Genomic DNA, 10,389 nt, shown 5'->3' on the forward strand with positions numbered 1-10,389 from the left:
AACATTCCATATTATTATCTTTAGTAAACCTTTGTTAGAACTTAGGAAGTCATCTTTATTCATTTAAAACATTTGTTTTGAAACATCCCTCATTGCGGAAGTTTTAATAAAACAGTCTAAGTGATCATGCGTTTAGAAAATACTTTAACTTTTTGAAACTGAATTTCCTACGACCAGCAAATATAAATCCATAAAGTAAAATAAATAAATAAAAACCCAAATTTAAAACTAAAGTCCCAAAGAGTCCTTAAATTACAACCCAAATAATCAATAATAATCAAATTATAAATCGTAAATTGAAAACCATTAAGTCCAAAAATTACTGTGGCACTGTTGAGTCCTCCGTCGCACCGATCCGTTTAAGTCTAGGGCTTACCTGTGCACATTAAACAAAAAGGGTGAGTTTACGTAAACTCAATGTGTAATCCCGCAGAAACAAACAAACAATCAGTATTCACAATGCACAGTTGAACAGTCTTAGGCTTAAGCCCTTTTCAGTATTAGTGATAGTTTGGGCCTTAGCCCATCCCATTATAGTGTTAAAAATGTAGTAGGGCCTTAGCCCATCACAATATTAGTATAAAAAATGCTGTAGAAAAATTGTAACGCCCCAATTTTCGGGAATCCTGTGAATGTTGGCATAGGTTTAATTATGTTAGTGGGCCTCTAGAAAGCCCAAACTTAAGATAGAACCCGACAATTTTAGTTAATTTTTGTTCCATAAGAAAAAGGGGGTGAAATTATGAAATAGAACCTATGTGAAAATGTTTGAAAATGCTATAGGCTAAATTGAAGTGGCCAAATAAATAGGAGTGCAAAATAGGAGGATTTGCATGACAAACCTCCCATTTTACATGAAGTGGCCAGCCATCATGTTGTTGTAGACAAAATGTACGCTTGATATCCATAATTTATGGTACAAATTGATACAAATTGATAATAGGTTAGGTAAATGTTCCATGATAATAGGTTAGGTAAATGTTCCATGATAATGGGTTAGGTAAATGTTTCATGATAATGGGTTAGGTAAATGTTTCATGATAAGAATTTCATGTCTTTTGTATTAAAGAATTAAATGGATGAAATATGAAGTTTTATTAAAAGAAAAAGGGGTGAAAAGAACAAAGTTTTGTCCATCTTTGTTCATCATAGCTGAAAGTTAGAGAAGAGAAAGGAGAGGAGAAAGCTCTTGAGTATTTGGTCATTAGGAGGAGGAAAATTGAAGGTAAGTTCTTGGTACCTTGCTTCTATTTTGAGGTTCATGAGTTCTTCTTGATTCTACCTTAACTCTTGAAGTATATTTTGATTTTTAGTTGTGTTGTGAGCATTTAGTCATGAATTAAAATGAAGGAAATGGTTGTTGTTTCATGTTCTTTTGATGAAAAATGGAAGATAGGTGAAGTTGAGCCAAACAAATGAGCATACATGTGCCTTAGATGCTAAAGGGAAAAATCGGCTAACATGTTGTGCTTTAAAATGATGAAATGGAGATTATAATTAAGTAAAATCATAGATATGTGATGATTGATTGGTGATATACATGTTTAAATAACATGCATGCAAGGTATGTGTGAAAGAGTAATTTGGTAATAAATTTGCTTGGGACAGCAGCAGTAACGTGACTTTGGAAAATCACCATAAATTGTGGGAGATGAATTAGAAGCTTAATAAATTATGTAATTAAAGCTTATTGAGTCTAGTTTCTAATGAAATAAACAAGAACATATTTTGAATTCTGTACAATGAGAAATTTGATTCGTAATGAAGAGTGGTCAGATTAGTCAAATAGTGAAACATGGGAAACTTTGAGAAAAATCTGGTATTGATTGGATAAACCAAAAATTCTGAAAATTTAATGGATAAAAGATATATGAGCCTATTTTCAGGGAAAATTAACGGCACTTGATTTGGAGTTTCGTAGCTCCAGTTATAAATAATTTAGTGACCGTTGCTCAGGAAGACAGCTTGCAGTGAAATTATGATTATGTGGTAAACATTGACAAAAATTTGTTAATGAGTTGCTTATTGATTTCTTATAAGCTTACTATGATCTGTAGGTGTGGTTAGCCGAATATTGTAAGGGATTAATATGTAGTTTGTATTTGAATAGTTAGATTAACGTGTTAGTAATCCAATTGTAGGCGGTTCGTGTGGATCTCGTCAACATATCGTCATAAGCAGTGTGTGTAACGACACCTCTCATAGACTAGATTGGCAAAAGCGAAAAGCGAAATGTCGAAAAGTCGGTATTTTGGGAATTTGCGAGTGTGCGAATGCTTGTAAGATAGTTCGGTTTGTATATTTGGTAATCTAAAGTAATAAACTGCAAAGATGCAGCGATTTCGTACATTTTGATAATTTGGGCTTAATGGGCCAAAGATCGGGTTCATGGGCCAACGGTCCAATTCGGTAAGTATCTTGCAGTAAGTGTTCGATAGTACGTAAATAGTTAGGATATGCATGAAAACCCTAAAAGTAGCTAAATTACTATAATACCCCTATGTATGGAAAATTATCGTTATACCCCTAGGTGCAAAATTACCATTATACCCCTAGGGTTAATTTTGACCGAAAAGCATGACGATCGATTACGTATGATGTATGCCATGATTATATATCATTGCATGGGGACATGGGTTATATTATGGAGGAAGCGTTCGGTGGCTATGCCACAAATATTCGATCCGGTGGCTCGCCACAAATATTCGATCTGGTGGCTCGCCACATATATCTGCTTCGGTGGCTCGCCACGATTATCTCATATCTGGTGACTCTGTCACATTATCGCTCGCAGCCATGCTGCAAATTCGTGGTGTGTAGCGGTTGGGTGGGTCGAGTTGTCTCCCCACACTTGTGTAAGGTTGGTATGGGGGTGTATACGGTTGGATATGGTTGGGTTTCGCATAAACATGTAATATCATTACTTTTGCTATGGGCCTATGGGCTTTATTCGAAATGCTTCAGGCTAAGGCCAACTTATTCTATTTCGTGGTTTGAGCTGATATAGGCTATGGTTGGGTTAATTTACACCGAGTTTCCCAAACTCACCCCTTTTATTTTCATCCACGCAGTAATCCCCAACCATAGTGGGCTTGGAGCTGTAAGGGAATTCGGAGTAGCCACCCATTCTGAAAGTTTGATTTTCTTCTGGTAAACTGAACATCCTTTTATTTACATTTGAAGTTTTGGGTTTTTAAATGTAATAAGGCCGTTTAATTATTTTTGATGGTTTTAATATGTATTACTAAGATAGGTATTACTTATTTTAACTGTCGAAATTGGATAGCTTTAGGGCGCGTTTTCAAAAACAACAATTGATTTCAAAATAACACGACAACAAGCAAAGCTTCCGCAATGAAAGTATTTTTCAAAATTAATCACTTTTCCTAAAAATGACTTAATCAAATCGGTTTCCTAGAAATATCCATGACGTTAAGGTGTGGCAATGGTGGTATGCATGTCTAGGATTGGATCCGAAGGGAGCTTGGTACTTAAGCAGTCCGATGGACTCACCACCTCTTTTCTGGTTTCCTACCTGGTGCACAGCTTTCATTCACTTTAACCCTTAATGAATTAATCTTTTGAACATCAAGTACGATTTTCTGGACTTAGAATGGAAAATTGTTTTTTACGTTTTTGATGTGGCATGCCGGATCCGGCCATAACTTCTGGGCCGGGTTTGGGGTGCTACAAAAATCCTACCCAACCAGCCTCTACACACCATCTCCGTCTAACCCTACACTCCATGTAGGGATATAATCAACCCACTCATCCCTACACTCTAAGTAATACCGAATCCGACACAAAATAGTAATTTGCAGCTGAGCTGTTAGTAATTAGGCTTAAAGCCTTTCAGTACACTTCCTCAAAATAACAACTCCCAACCCAATGCAATGCAACATACAATGGATGATATGCTATTATGCTATTATGCAATTTCAGTACATATATTCAGTTTTAACGTGCTCAATACAGATATCATTCAGTCAATTTCAGACATTTAGGAGTCTAAGTAGCGCTTACCAACCTTACAGTAGGTTCGCAGTCGACTTGGGCGACCCTTGCAACTTTAGAAACATTTCGGTAAAAATGTGCTCACACGCCCATGTGATCTGCCCGTGTGAGCCCACACGCCAGTGTGGCCCACTCGGCCCAAATTGGCCTTGGTCGTTCCATTATTAATGTAAACCATGCTAGCTAAATATGCATATATTTTTTCACTATTTACTTATATGATCATTCAAAGTTGTCTACTTGAGTCATTGTCACTAAATTGTTTATATCTTGAGCTACAGAATTCCAAATTAAGATCCGCTTGATTTTTCGAAACTAGACTCAAATACCTTTCTACCATAAAATGTTTAAATTTTATAGCTTATAAAATAAGTATAGTAAAATCTTCAAATTTATCATTATTCCACTGTTTGACAACTTCAACCTTTCCTTACTAAAAATTATTTATCTCTTAGTACGGAATTTGGATGATGTTTTCGTTTTTTCTCTTGAAAATAGACTTATTAAGGATTTAAACATATAAATTTATGCCCCTAATTATTTGTTTACAATTTTTGATAATTTTCCAAAGTCAGAATAAGGGAACCCAAAATCATTCTAACCTTGTCTCACAAAATTTATTATATCTCATAATTTACAATTCCATTGCTTACACTATCTCTTACATAAAAACTAGACTCATTAAAATTTAATTTCATATTTTATTCAACCTCTAACTCAATTTCCACTATTTTTTATGATTTTTCAAAGTTAGAATACTGCTGCTGCCCAAAACTATTTTAGTGCAAAATTTTGAGTTCCAAGTTTATACACCCTTGTTTCCTTTCTCTACAATTTTCTAGCATCATTTTCTCTTATTTCTCGATAGCAGGCAATTTCGGCTTTTCATCGAATCCTATTTTCTGCGTTTTGGGTACACACCTGGTATCATTTCTAATGCGTAAGCAATCTTAATCCTCCAGAACCTAAAAATTGACCAACATATCTCTAGATTAATCACTTAATTCATTTTTAATCAACCAATTTGGGAAGGAACTTGACTAAAAAACTAACAAAACTCTTACCTCGCTTGAGCAACCATGACTTTGCACAATCACAGCGTCGATTCAAAACCACCAGCCCCTTGATTAACTCTTAAACACCAAAAAGGAGGACTTTTAGAGATTAACCAAGAACAATTAAGAATAGACAAAACCGTTACTTACCGAGCACACACAACCAACAATGAACAACCGAATCAATTGGAAATAAAAGAAAGAAGCAGAAGGGGAAAAAATAATGGAAATTTTGACAGCAACTAGGGAAAAGAATCGGCAGAGGAGAGAAAAAAGATGAAGAAGAAAATGTCAGAAAAAGTTTGGGGAATTGGAGAGAAAACTAAAACTCTATTTTTATTATTTATTTTTTTACAACACAAAAAGATAATTAGATTATTTTCTACTAACCTTTCCCCAATTATCTCCTAAAATCACTCCTTATTAACCTACTAAAACATAACTACTCAGAATTTTACCCCAACACAACTCTTAGCCGAAATTGGAGTAAAAATACTATCATCACGCCATCACAAAAAATTGAACACAGGATCTCTAACAATCCAACACTTCACTTAACCACCAGACCAACAAACCTATTCTAATACACCAGCAATTAAACTTAAGCCCTTTGTATAAGGTTAAGGCTTTATTTATAAAAATACCAAAATTTGCCAAAGTAAGGCTTGAACTTAGGACCTTTCAAACACACCCAAAATACTTACCCAAAAATTAAAATTTTAAGGCGTTACATGTCACATTATCAAAGTTCACAAATGCTAACTCTTTAATCCATTTTTGGGTGATCTGACAAATTTCAAGGGCTGAAGGAAGCTAAAAGTTAAATGAAAAGCTAAAATAATTTTTTTATATCATTGGAGGGAAAAAATCATTATACCTAATATTTACGTAGTTTTTGTAACATCGTAAAAGTATAGGGTTAAAATTTCTTAAATTCATTATGAAATAAATCTTAATATTAATGGTTAACAGCTTGATGTGAAGTTCTAAAATGAACTTGAAAAATCTTAATTAGACGACAAATCTTGAACGTTGTCATTAATCTTAGCGTTTTGGGTTGATTGGAAGACTAGGTGATTAGATCAAGTTTGAATGAAGGATCATCGCTCGAGACCCTGAAAATGTCAGATGTGTGTTCTTTTACTATTAAATTGAGTAAAAATTGAATCTGCCTAGTCCACACGGTCACACATAAAGCCATGTCTGTAGCAGCCCGCTTTTAGTTAAATCAAAACAGTGGTTTTGGGACCATAAATCTGAGGTCAAAATATTTATTTTATTATTATTTTAATTTTTACAGCATGATAGTATGATTTTGTGAAATTTTTGTTAAGAAATTTTTTCATTTGAGTGCTTAATTTGATAAAAAGGACTAAATCGTGTAAAGTGTAAAACTTGTGTTCTATTAGCTAAAGGTGTTTAATGGCTATAGAACCTTAAATTTAAGGTACTTATGTGGTAATTAGACCATTAATTAGATAGTGGATGATAATGGCTTAGTATTATTGAAATATTGAATTAATAATAAGGTTAATTTTGTCATTTAGCAATTAAAGGTTAAATAAATAAAACAAATTAAAAGGTTGTCATCTTTAATGTCTTCAACCGATATTGAGAAGAAGAAATAGCCATGGGAGAAGCTTTACATTCGGCCTAGGTATTCTTGCTTAATTAGGTACAATTTTTGTCATGTTTTTAATGATTTCTATGTTTTTGAGATCGTTGCAACTAGGTTTAGCTAGCCCAGGGACTAATTTGAAAAATTGTTAAAGATTTAGAAAGTTTCCATTGATGAATAAGCATGCGTTTTGATGATTGATGATAGAGTATGAAAGTTTGATGATAGATATACAAGTTTTGTTAAGTGATTTTTAGTGAAAATGCAAATTAGGGGCTAAATTGTGAAATGTGTAAATTTAGTGGTTAAAATGTGAAATAAATGCAAAATATGAGCTGTTAGGGGCATAATAGTAATTCGGCTAGTATGGGTTAGTCTTGAATTTCATGAATTTGTATTTTTATAAAATAAGGACTAAATTGTAAAAGTTGTGAAACATAAGGGGCAATTGTGTAAAAATGCCTTAAAGTGAATTTTGGGCTAAATTGAATAGAGAGATGATTAAATAAGCTGATTTTGATAACATATAGATCAAGAAAAGCGAAACTCGAGTCTAGATCGAGGGAAAGACAAAGTTCTCGACTAACTGATCACTTTAACCGTTTCTGCATCCGATGTAAGTTCGTATGTGATGAACTTCATTTTAAATATATTTTAAATGCTTTGATATTTCATAAACTATGATTACAAGACTTTGGATATGTTCCATAATTATTCGACAATGATTTGACGATGATTCGACTTTTGAAAATCCCAGTTGAACATTAGGAATAGATTTGGATTCTAGTGACATGTCATTAGAGGATTATTATGATTTGTGATTACGTGATCCAGGTGCTGGTCCTGTACGTCTTACCGGTGGCTCAGTATACCGGTATGTGTTGCTGTTACTTGACAGCTTATGTAAACAGCACCGTATAGCTACATCTTGACCCACAGCTTGTGTGAGCAAGCTCGTTGATAGCTTGAGAGTGAGCATATATGTGATGGCACTTAGTGTGCTAGATTGAGATAGCTTCGGCTATATATATATGTGGCACTTAGTGTGTGAGTTTCTTGAGAATCCGATAGTATTCCGAATGGTTCAATGGGTAAACGAAAGATGTGATTAAGTATGAGATTGATACATGATGGTACAGATACGTACATGAATTGTATAAGTTATAAATCAAAGAAACTTGTGAAGGATATGTTTAACCTTATGATTGAGCAAATGAAAGGTTGGTTATTTAAGTAAGTTATATGTTTACGTTTATGCAATTTGTTGAGTTGTGTATTTATATAATTGAATTGAGTTTATTTCATACAAGTTTACTAAGCTATAAAGCTTACTTTGTTTATTTTACTATGTTTTATAGTGAATTCAAAGCTAGCTCAGATTCAGGGATTGTCAAAGACATCGTCACACTATCCATCTATCAATTTGGTACTTTTGAACCTAAGTTTTGAGTATATGGCTTGTATGAGGAGTTTGGCCATTTTGGCATATATATGATGCCTATGAGTTTAGCCATTTGAATTGGCTTGTAAATGTTGATGTTTTGGTTTGTATATATAACCATGAAAGTTGCCTTATTTTGAGTTAATTTGGCTAATTAGAAGTGTGTATATATATATATGTGTATGTGTGTGTGTGTGTGTGCGTGTGTGTGTGTCATGTGTTTGAGGTTGGTTGGTGATGCTTAATAATAATAGGTAATATGATGGTTATATAGTTGATAATTTAGAAGGTATATGCTTATAATTTGGTGCATAATGATGCAAAATTTGGAAAGGTTTGATTAGTTGAATTGTATTTGTGAATTTGATATAATGGCCAGTTTTGTGGCCTGTATATATTGTGGTTAATGAAAATTGGAAATGGTATAAATGATGTTTGAATGAGGTTAATGATGTTGCTTAAATATGCCATGTTTTGTGTCATTTGAGTTTGGTATAGATATGTACAAGTTTGGGTGGCAAATTGGCTTGGTAAATAACTTATTTTTGTCCACACTGACAGAGACACGGGCGTGTGTCTCAGTCGTATGTGACACACGGTTATGTTACACGGCCGTGTGTCCTCTAGGGTTGAAATTGAAAACCAAGTCAGTATGCTCCACACGGCCTCGCGCACGGGCATGTGACTTGGTCGTGTGGTATAAGTCAGTATACCTTACAGGTTTGGCACAACCTAGTACATGGCCTGGCACACGGGCATGTATGGCCATTTTCAGGGCACACGGGCGTGTGTGTTGGCCTTGTGACCCAAGTTAGAGAGTTACACGGGGTTGGACACGGGCTAGGACATGACCATGTGCTCCCATTTCAAATGTCCTCACGGCTTGTGACACGGGCGTGTCTAGTGGCCGTGTGAGACACATGACCGTGTGACTCTTGCAGCTCACCTGTTCAAACCACACATGACCTGGGGCTTCGAACACGGTCCGATCCAGTCACACAACCTTGTGGCTCATGATGTTTAAAACTTATAGTTTTGTCATAAATTTTAATATTTCATTCAAACCAGTCCCTAAATAGGTTTGAATGTTATTTATAGAACTAGATTAGGAAATTAGGTCCCCGATTGGGTAAATTTATATGCTTTTTAGTCATTCCCGAATGACTGTTTGATTCATGAATAATCTATGTGTTATGTATATAAATATCTGACGAAATAAATCGTATGCCCTAAATTGTTGATATATTGAATGATTACTGTATTCATGATTGCTACTGACTTGTTATGAGGTAGAATATTGAAATGTTTTGGATGTTTGGAATTGATTGTAATGCATTGCATGAATGGGTTGATATGATCGGAGGAAGAATCGGTAGTATATCTACAATTCAACGTTATTGTATACCCACAGTGATAGCAGATTCCAACTGCGATGGTCTTGCAGTGTACTCACAGTAATAGCAAATCCTAACTGTGATGTTTTTACTGTGCATTTACAATCTCTTTAATAACTATTATCTACGAGCGGTTACGATTCCACATACACTAATAGATTTCATCTACATTTGAATCATAAACTGAATGTGATAAATCCACGTATATGAAGTGATGGTGGTGAGAGTTTGAGGGAACTCCTAGATATGGAGCCTGGCGGTGGAATAGGATATTTACCTAAATCGAATTTGAAATCTGAAATTTAATGACGTGCTATTATTGTCATGTTTATATGTTGTCTTATATACCTTTGCTTGATTGTGAGACTGTCAAATTCGTGAATAGACCTGAGAAATTGATTGATATACAATTGTATTTGAAAGTTATGAGTTTACTCATAATAGTATATATTTTAGTTGGTGCTTTTACTCTATGTTGCTGAAAATAAAAAAAAGAAAAGATATGGTCTTTAAGGAGTCCAATAAACATTTGACCATTTGATCTTATATATTTTTCTTGTTTATTGATTACGAATAACCTCTATATTTTGAGGTGTGAGAATTCCTCTGTCAATCGAATAAATTGTACATATCAAGTTTTTGGGTTTTAAATTTTATAACATAATATAATATAATATATAACTATTATATATAATATATACGATTGTAAAAATTTAAAAAAACTAATTTAAAATTATTTTGAACTTTATTAATTATAGAATAACTTTACGAATTTCATTAGAAAGTAGCTTTGTAAACAATATGAAGCACAACTATTTTAAATTGTAAAAAAAAAATTCTTCTAGACATTTTTCTTTTAAAAATATG

General features: G+C 33.9%; 1 long non-coding RNA gene across 1 annotated transcript; it reads left to right on the forward strand.

Moving 5' to 3' along the window:
* The first annotated feature begins 3,066 nt into the window (after window positions 1-3,066).
* LOC128283460 (uncharacterized) lies at window positions 3,067-8,295 on the forward strand. Its single transcript, XR_008273808.1, has 2 exons — window positions 3,067-3,150; window positions 8,046-8,295. It is a non-coding gene; the product is annotated as an uncharacterized LOC128283460 (long non-coding RNA).
* The last annotated feature ends 2,094 nt before the right edge of the window (window positions 8,296-10,389 follow it).

The sequence above is a fragment of the Gossypium arboreum genome, chromosome 11 (genome assembly GCF_025698485.1).
Source record: "Gossypium arboreum isolate Shixiya-1 chromosome 11, ASM2569848v2, whole genome shotgun sequence".
NCBI lineage: Eukaryota > Viridiplantae > Streptophyta > Magnoliopsida > Malvales > Malvaceae > Gossypium > Gossypium arboreum.